Source organism: Marmota marmota, unplaced genomic scaffold, assembly GCF_001458135.2.
Source record: "Marmota marmota marmota unplaced genomic scaffold, marMar, whole genome shotgun sequence".
Lineage (NCBI taxonomy): Eukaryota > Metazoa > Chordata > Mammalia > Rodentia > Sciuridae > Marmota > Marmota marmota.
In genome coordinates, this window is record NW_026000019.1 from 1,397,650 (window position 1) to 1,406,233 (window position 8,584).

General features: G+C 29.9%; 1 long non-coding RNA gene across 1 annotated transcript; it reads right to left on the reverse strand.

The window, feature by feature from the left end:
• Positions 1-3,053: 3,053 nt before the first annotated feature.
• Positions 3,054-8,231, reverse strand: LOC125618633. The gene is made up of 2 exons (XR_007349943.1): positions 7,964-8,231; positions 3,054-6,260 (listed from the first exon to the last, which is right to left on the reverse strand). It is a non-coding gene; the product is annotated as an uncharacterized LOC125618633 (long non-coding RNA).
• Positions 8,232-8,584: the final 353 nt, after the last annotated feature.

Genomic DNA, 8,584 nt, shown 5'->3' on the forward strand with positions numbered 1-8,584 from the left:
TAGTTATTTATTGTATTGCTTGTTTCTTTTGCTATCCAGAAGTTTGTTTTTGCTTTTTAAAAAATGCTTTAATCCATTTTTTTTTTTTTACTTTTACTTTTATTGTCTGTACTTTTTTGGTCATATACAAGAAATCTGTCTGCAGACCAACATTGTGGGCAATTTTCCCTATTTTTTCATATAGCAACTTTTGTTTCAGGTCTGATGTTTAAGCCTTTAATCTATTTTAAGTTGATTTCATATATGATTTAAGATGTTTTAGAATTTGACACAAAATTAAACTGAAGATTATCTGCTTCTCATCCATATAATATTTCTGATGCGTCTTATTGTCCAGTGTTGTTATAGTTTTGATGTTTGGTATCCCCCAAAACCTCATGTGTGAGACATTGCAAAAAACCTTTAAAGGAGAAATGATTGGGTTATGAAAACCTTAATCTAATTATTTTGTTACTCTCAAAATGTGCTAAATGTAGACAGGGCATGTGTAGTTGGAGGAGGTGGATCATTTGGGCATGCCTTTGGGGTAGATATTTTGTAAGTTGAGCTTATTCTCTCTTCTGTTTCCTAATGCCATGTCTCAGCAACTAATGTTCTGCCTCACCTCAGGCCCCAAAGAAAGCAGTTATCTCTCTGTGGACAGAGACCTCTGAATCCCAAAGTCCTCCAATACACTTTTCTGCCTCTAATTGTTATTGTCAGGTCCCTTTTTATCACAGAAGCAAAAAAGCTTATGAAAACAAATGTTTAATTAACTATTATTTCAAATATAAAAGCTTAAGATCAAAAGCAAATGTCAGAAAAACTCTTGATTATATAATTCCTTTTGTGATAACAGCAAATAGACAAAACAAAGTATAAGAGAAAAGTGATTTTCCATTAATTTATGCATTTATGTATTAACTATTATCAAAGAAAGCCAAAAGGGACATTTTAATCTTATTAAAAGGTTTATATTTACAGGATACAATAATAGTTGTTTAATTTTAAGTACTTGACAATAAGTTTAGGTAAGTTTCAATGATCCTGTGAGGCAATACTAATTTTTTTTTTAAATTCAAATATTTTTATTTCTTCCTAGTTCATTTAAAGTGACTTAAAAATTTACAAAATGCAAAGCCCTAGCCTGAACTTAATTCTAACATCAGGGCAGTCTTCAACTGATAAACCTAAGGCATGACACCCAACTTCCTCTACACCCACACTAAATGGGTACATGGATATAACATACATATACACACATACTTGCAAATATATGTGTACACAAATGATTGTGGAGTCCAATAAAAAAGATTAAAGCATTAGAGGGTAGATATATAATCTGATGCACAATATCTATTATTTGTTTATTAATGTGGGAAGAATATTAAAAGAAAAAGCACATTCAAAAAGAGAATGCAATATGAGAAACAATGACAATATTTAAAAGCAATTAAAAATCAGCTTGATAATATCTCTGTTGAAAATTCATGCACCTTGTATAAAATTTATTTAGGAACATTGTGATCTTAAATAGATTAATAGAGTACTAATTTTATTCAAATAATCAACTTATCATAATGTATAACTTATTAAACTATATTAAATCTACTTAAACAATACATTTATTTTGTTTTTATTCTTATTTTTAGATTTATTTTTGTTAACTAAATTAAGAGTGAAGTGATCACATATTCTTCTCAATTAATTTTATTGATTGATTGATTGATTGATTAATATAGGGGATTGAACTCAAGGGCACTCAACCACTGAGCCACATTCCTAGTTCTATATTATATTTTATTTAGAGACAGAGTCTCAATGAGATACTTAATGCCTCACTGTGGCTGAGGCTGGCTTTGAACTCACAATCCTCCTGTTCCAGCCTCCTGAGCTGCTGGGTCATTTAACTTTTGTTTATTAATTTTTTTTTAATGTGAAGCAGAATGATTCCAAACTCAGAGTTTCTGCCATAAATAGAGTTGTATTTGTAGTTTATAATCCATAACTGCCAATTTATTATTCTAAATAGTAAAAGCATTTTTGTGATCTCTAATTGCTAACAGTTAATTACTTATAAAATACAAAAATTTTCTCTCATGTTTTTTCACCTGATTAATCAAAACACAGGGATATATTTATACTTATTGCTAAATATCTGTGTTAGAACTCTACTGCAATTTTAGATTAATAAGAAAAATAACATAATACAAAGTAGTTTAACACTCGAATTAGAATTCAATATTCAGGATTTAATTCTAAAAACATTAGATGAGGCTTATTCCTATATTCATACCATTCTCTCGAATATTAGTGAGGTAATATATTGATTAAACTGCAAATACTTGCTTGCTATTATACATGAAAAATCAAAGCAATTTTATATCTGCTTCCACAAAATATTTTACTTCAAAGAGAAGCCTTGATTAATATTTTATTGGAATAGATTTATTTCCCAAATTTTACTTTTTGAACCTTTCCCTTTCCAGTTTCAGTGGTTCTAAGAAATCACATTCTGGGTTTTCTTAAGAAATAGCAAATTATTAGGGGAGGGAAACAGTTACCAACACAATCATAAAATCATTCAAGCTTTATTTATACGTGGATAAAAACATCACATTGTATATCATAAATATGTAAAAATATTATGTCAATAAAAATAAATTTAATTAAAAAATTTACAATAGGTAGTACTGCCTAGCTCCATATTCACCTCTGACTCCTTTTCATATATATATATATGTACATATATACTAACTGGATACCCAAAATCCTATCAGTATGTATGTGTACATTATATATGTAAATGCACTTGTTGTTCCATAGAGGGCATATTTTTTTAAAACAATCTGAAGACATTTTAAAAAGACAGATGTGTGATAATGCTAAGAACTACATAAAATCAAAAAGACAGGTAAGAACAACAAAAACAAATACACACACACACACACGTAATGTTTTCTTATACAAGATGCCAGATTTGAAACTATAGACTCTGAAATAATTTATATAAAAAATCAAAGATGCTACTGACTTCAAGGTGCTTCTGTAAAAAATAATAATATAATTTTTTGTTATTATAGGTCATATGGGATGGTTGTATGATGGTATTTGAGGAAAACAAACTGAAGGAGTCTCCACCATTGAATTGCTGGTAGGTGATGCTGGACAATGAGAAAGTAGTGGTGGCTGTGCTGGGGATGTAGCTCAGTTGGTAGAGTGCTTGCCTAAAATGCATAGGGCCCAAGGTTCAATTCCTAGCACCACATTAAAAAAAAAAAAAAAGTAAAGTACTGGTGACAGGGGGTGGGTGGGTGGTGGTCTGTGTTCAGATAAGTCATAGATTTAAGATTCATTGAGTAACTTGCTTAATTTTGTTACCCCTCAATTCTCACATAAGTTAATTTCTAAGGTAACAATATGCAGTTAGATGACATGCTTCTCCACGGTACACAACTTGAATAAGCATATACAGAGAGTCTGTCAGAATCAAATGGATGATGGCATCAAGGCAATGCTAGAACAAAAATTGATAACTATGACTAAATATAAGTTATCGAATGTAAAAATAAATGAAATAAACTTTCACTTTAAGGAACTAAAATATGACTAAAACAAATTCAAAGAAAGTGCATAGAAAAAATTAAGGAAATATAATTAAATAAAAAAAGAATTTAGATGTGATTAGAAAAAAGACTGTATAAATGAAATAAAATATACATATGTTTGGGATAGTTGGTAAAAGATAATTAAATCTGGATACAAAGAATTAAAAATAAAAAGTATATTGACAAATTTTAATGTTATTAAACATGTGATCTTTGTGCTAAAACAAAATTTTATCATCAAATTTGGAAAACAGTGAATGAAGTATGTGAATTTCAAGGAAAAGATTGTTAGTGTTAAATTACAGGTATTATTTAACTTAAAAAAGACTTTACTTAAAAAAGTATGCTTTGTATTTCTATAAATTAATATAAAATTCACAGTTATATCAGGCAGTATTGTTTACACAAAGAAAATAATGCATACTTTCCATTTAGTAAATGTAGGGTATAGGTACTTATTAAGATATTAAGTTTGTCAAGTACAGTGATGGAATAGAAAATAGTATACTATAATCACAGTTATTACATTAAAGGAAAACAAAGTTGTTTCAACCTTAGGAAAACTCAATGTAATTCAATTCTACAAATACTAAGGGAAGGAAGCCCATTTTAATATTTCCATAGATACCAAATACATTTAATGGTGTTTAATAAGTAACCTGATTTTTAAATACTTAAAAAAAAAAACATGTGGTAGGCTTTATCATTTATTTGTCCTTTTATTTTTAATTAGTATTAACAGTGAATTAAAGTATATAGTTTAATGGAGAAACTACATACTTTAAATTATAAATGGAAGATACAAAACAACTGTTCTTGCAAGAACATTAGAGAAATAATAAGAGGGTAAATAAACTACAGATTAAGAAACAAATTGAATTACAAACATTACATCTCCAAGTTTTTCCAGTGAAAAACTATTTTAAAGCAAAAAAAAATGCTGTTAATTTTTAAATTAATATCCCAATTAATTGTCAAAATGTAAAATTTCTATAATTTTCCCAATTATATTTTTAATACAACATCAACATCGATTTTGTGAAATAGAAATAAAAATATATAAAATAGAAGTATCCTTTCTTAGGTGGATACTACATTAGCAGGGGTGTATTAATTTTCTTCTCTTAACTTTACAGTACTGTTAACAAAACAGATGAAGAATTCAGATCTACCAAGGTCAGGTAATTAGCCCAATATTATACACTTATGACATTATTGAGTTGGTATGAAATTCAAGTTTGTATTTCTCTAAAGTCTATGATTATTAGCACTTCATTTTTCAGAATAGGTAGATGAACACAGAAGAGAGATACAGAAGAAAGGCGCAAAACAGTGAGGGATCTTAGATACAATAATTTAGATATTTTAATTTTTAATAACTATATTTTATGGTTTACATATATTTATTTCTTACTCTTCACATCACAAGAAACTTAAAATATATGGTGATAAGTTATATATTTAAAGTAGCATATAAATTATTTTATATCTTATGTATTCATGTGCATCACCTGCTGATAATCTCAAGGTTATGCTTGCAAGTTCATTGCTGCTATGTACAGCTCTGTTTCATTACTATCACTGGACACTTGGATTGTTTTAAATTTTGATGATGATAAACAAGACTGAAGTAAACTATGGTGTTCTTCACATGTGTAGTGTGAAGGTTTCTCCAGATATATAATTAGGGTAGAACCACTGAATAGTAGGAGTATTATGGTAATAGGCATCTTTAATTTTGTAAGATATTACCAACTGAAATTAAAGTGTTTTTTGTTGTTGTTGTTTTTGTTTTGTTTTGTTTTGGAAATACACTCCTGCCAACCTGCAGGGATTTCCCTTCTGTACATCCTCAGCATCACAGGTATTATCAGACTCTTACTTTTTCCAGGATGAGGACACAGAGATATTTTGACATGTATTAATTTCTGCCAGTTGCCATTCCTGCAGGACTCCTCATACTCATCTCAAAGAAATCATTCAATTTGGAGTTCTCCCTGCCCCAAGAAGCAAAGGCTAACCATTTTAAGCTTATAAATGAATTGGATTAAAGGTTAAAAGGGGCTAGCATATGAACATATAACTTTACGAGAGGCAATTATCTAAAGGAAGCCTACTTTATAAAGTTAAAAAGGATATAAAGAAAAATTCTGCTCTCCAGACATTATTGCCTAGTGTCTGGCAAGCAGCACCAACTTGCTATCTGTTATCCTTTGTAATTGAAATATTCCTCCAAGGCTCATGTGTTAAAGGCTTGGTCCCCGATGCAGGAAGTTTCAGAGGCAGCACTTTTAGGAAATTGTTGTATCATGAGGGCTCTATTCTCTTCAGTGGATTAATCCATTGATAGATTCATAATTTGAATGAACTATTGAGAGGTGGTGAAAAATGTAGAGTTGCAACCTAATTAAAGAGAGTAAGTCCTCTGACGTTTATCCCTGGGGTCTATATTTATCTCAAGCCCTTTATTTGGTGTCTCTCTGAATCCCAGCTGCTGTGAGGTGAGATGCTTTCCTCCACCACACTCTTCTGCTTTGATTCTCAGCCTCACCAAGACCCAAAGCAATGAAGTTGGCCATCTATGGACTGAGACCTCTGAAACTGTGAGCCACACATTAACTTAGCTCGTCAAAAATTATTCTTGTCAGGTTTTTGGTCACAGCACAGAAAAGGCTGAAAAAAAAAAAGATTTAAAATTTCAAATACTGAGTCCTTAACAAGCAATATTAGAATCCTAACTGAAAGTTAAGTATATTTAGGATGATTTACAATTGTGAAATCTTCTATGTGTATTAGGAATGTACAAATTTCTGAGTAACTATATTATAGCACAAAAGAAGCTATGAAATATAGAGTCTTTCTTACTCTTTATCATATTCAAGTAAACCCCAGGTCACTGACTGTCAAAATAAAACAGAACAGCACAAATATCCTTCCCAAGGTTAATGATGTATTGATAGTTTTAAAACAACTAAATTCAATGTTCAAAAGCTATCAATGTTCACTGAAATCTTCACTTTTATTATAAGGCCAACCATTGTATCAATAACTGTTGATAGCATTATTCTGAGGGAATTTCATAAGCTGCTTTTGCGTATGAAACATCGTGGTTATTAAATGTTGCTGACATTTGCTAGTTAAAAGCTGAATTTTCCTTTGTGAGTATAAGAAATAGAATGAGACTCAGGGACTACTTTTCATGTGAAAGCAAAATGCTACAGCCAGTCAAATCAATACTGCACTATCCCTTGAATCAAGCTACTAGAGTGTTTTTGATTCAGAATATTCAACCAGCCATGCTGTCTTGTGGTCTATACATGAGCAAAATATTTGTAATGTTTTTGAAATATTAACAGATTAAAGGATTTTGATATTTCTCACTATTTTTCATTAATAATGTTGCCCTCAAAATACATTTTGAATATCTTTGGCAAAGCTTGTGGGAGAACTTCAATTTCCTTACAAATAATTTTTAAAAAAATATATATATAAATAAGGAATTATTCGCTTAGAGATAGAAATTTTCTTTGAAAAAAGTAAGAAGAAATTAAAGAAAAAACATGAACTCAACTTATAGTATTTAACAATTAAAATGCCAGATTATATTGTAATCAAGACATCATACTAATTTTACACACACCTCATACACACAGACCCGTACACACACACACACACACACACACAAAGCTTTTTATACTTTAACAAAACACACAATAGCATTTTGATAAGGAATAATATTATGTATACTAAATCCTATTTAAATTGATGACCTAACAGACAAACATCACTTATCAAAAATCAAAAAACATTGCAGCTCCAAACAGGTTTATTTATTTATTTAAATAGATCCTATCCTTTTTTTTAACATTTATCATAAAATAATTTTAGACTTGCAAGAAGTTGCAAAATAGCACAAAGGACTCTTGTGTTTCCTTCCTTCAGTAGCTTTAGTTCTCTCCCTGTTGAAACTGCTGAAGATACAATTCAAATGAATGAAAATGATGTTTTTTGTTGTTGTTTTCTTTTGAGAATTATGAACAGTCATTTCAGGTTGCAAACTGAGGAAAGAAATATTCTAGTCACCACTCCATTAATAAAGAAATTAAGGAAAGAGTTTGTTTTCCAAGGATTCTAGAAAGAATTATTTGTGTGAGATTATGACGGAGTATAGAGAATAATTAGGAGATTATAGCATTAGATTATAAATGGAAAATAATGAAAATCCTACTGCTTTTTTAGAGTACAAATCAAGTCATCAGTAATAAGAACAGGGATGTTGTGGTCACCCAAATTGAATGCATTCTTATTAAATTCATTAACAAATATAACAAAATACAAGAATCGAATCACAGATGATCAAATATGACAACACATACCAAAAAGCAGGTCTCACTGTGGAAACTGCCAGAGCTCACCCTGGGTCTCCTTGGAAGCCAGTATACTTTAGTTCAAGGTCCGCATAGAATGGTTTAATTGCTCTAAAAATGCCCTGTACTTATTCATCCGTCTTTCTTCCCCTCCCCTCAAACTGATATTTTACTGTCTCTAATTTTACCTATCACAAATATTATATAGTTGGCATCATATAAAATCTAGCCTTTTCAAACTAGCTTTTTCTACTTAGTAACAGTTAATATTATTCCATGTCTTTTGTGGCTTAATAGGTCATACATTCTATTATTAATTAACATTGCAGTTAACGGATTGCCACAGTTTACTTATCCATTTCAAAATTTCAGTTATTCATTTCTGGTATTTAAGAAAGCAATTTTAATTATAAATACTAATCACATATTCTGGAACTTTGTTTTATCGATTGATTAGTTTCAGAAATTTTTGCACTATTTTTGGAATTTTCTACATGGAAATTAATGTCATGTGTAAACAAAGATAGTTTCATTTTTTCCTTCCTAATCTTCATGGCTTTCATTTCCTTTTATATTTATATTGCATGAGCTAGTACTTTGAATAGGAAATTAAATACATTCATAAAGAAT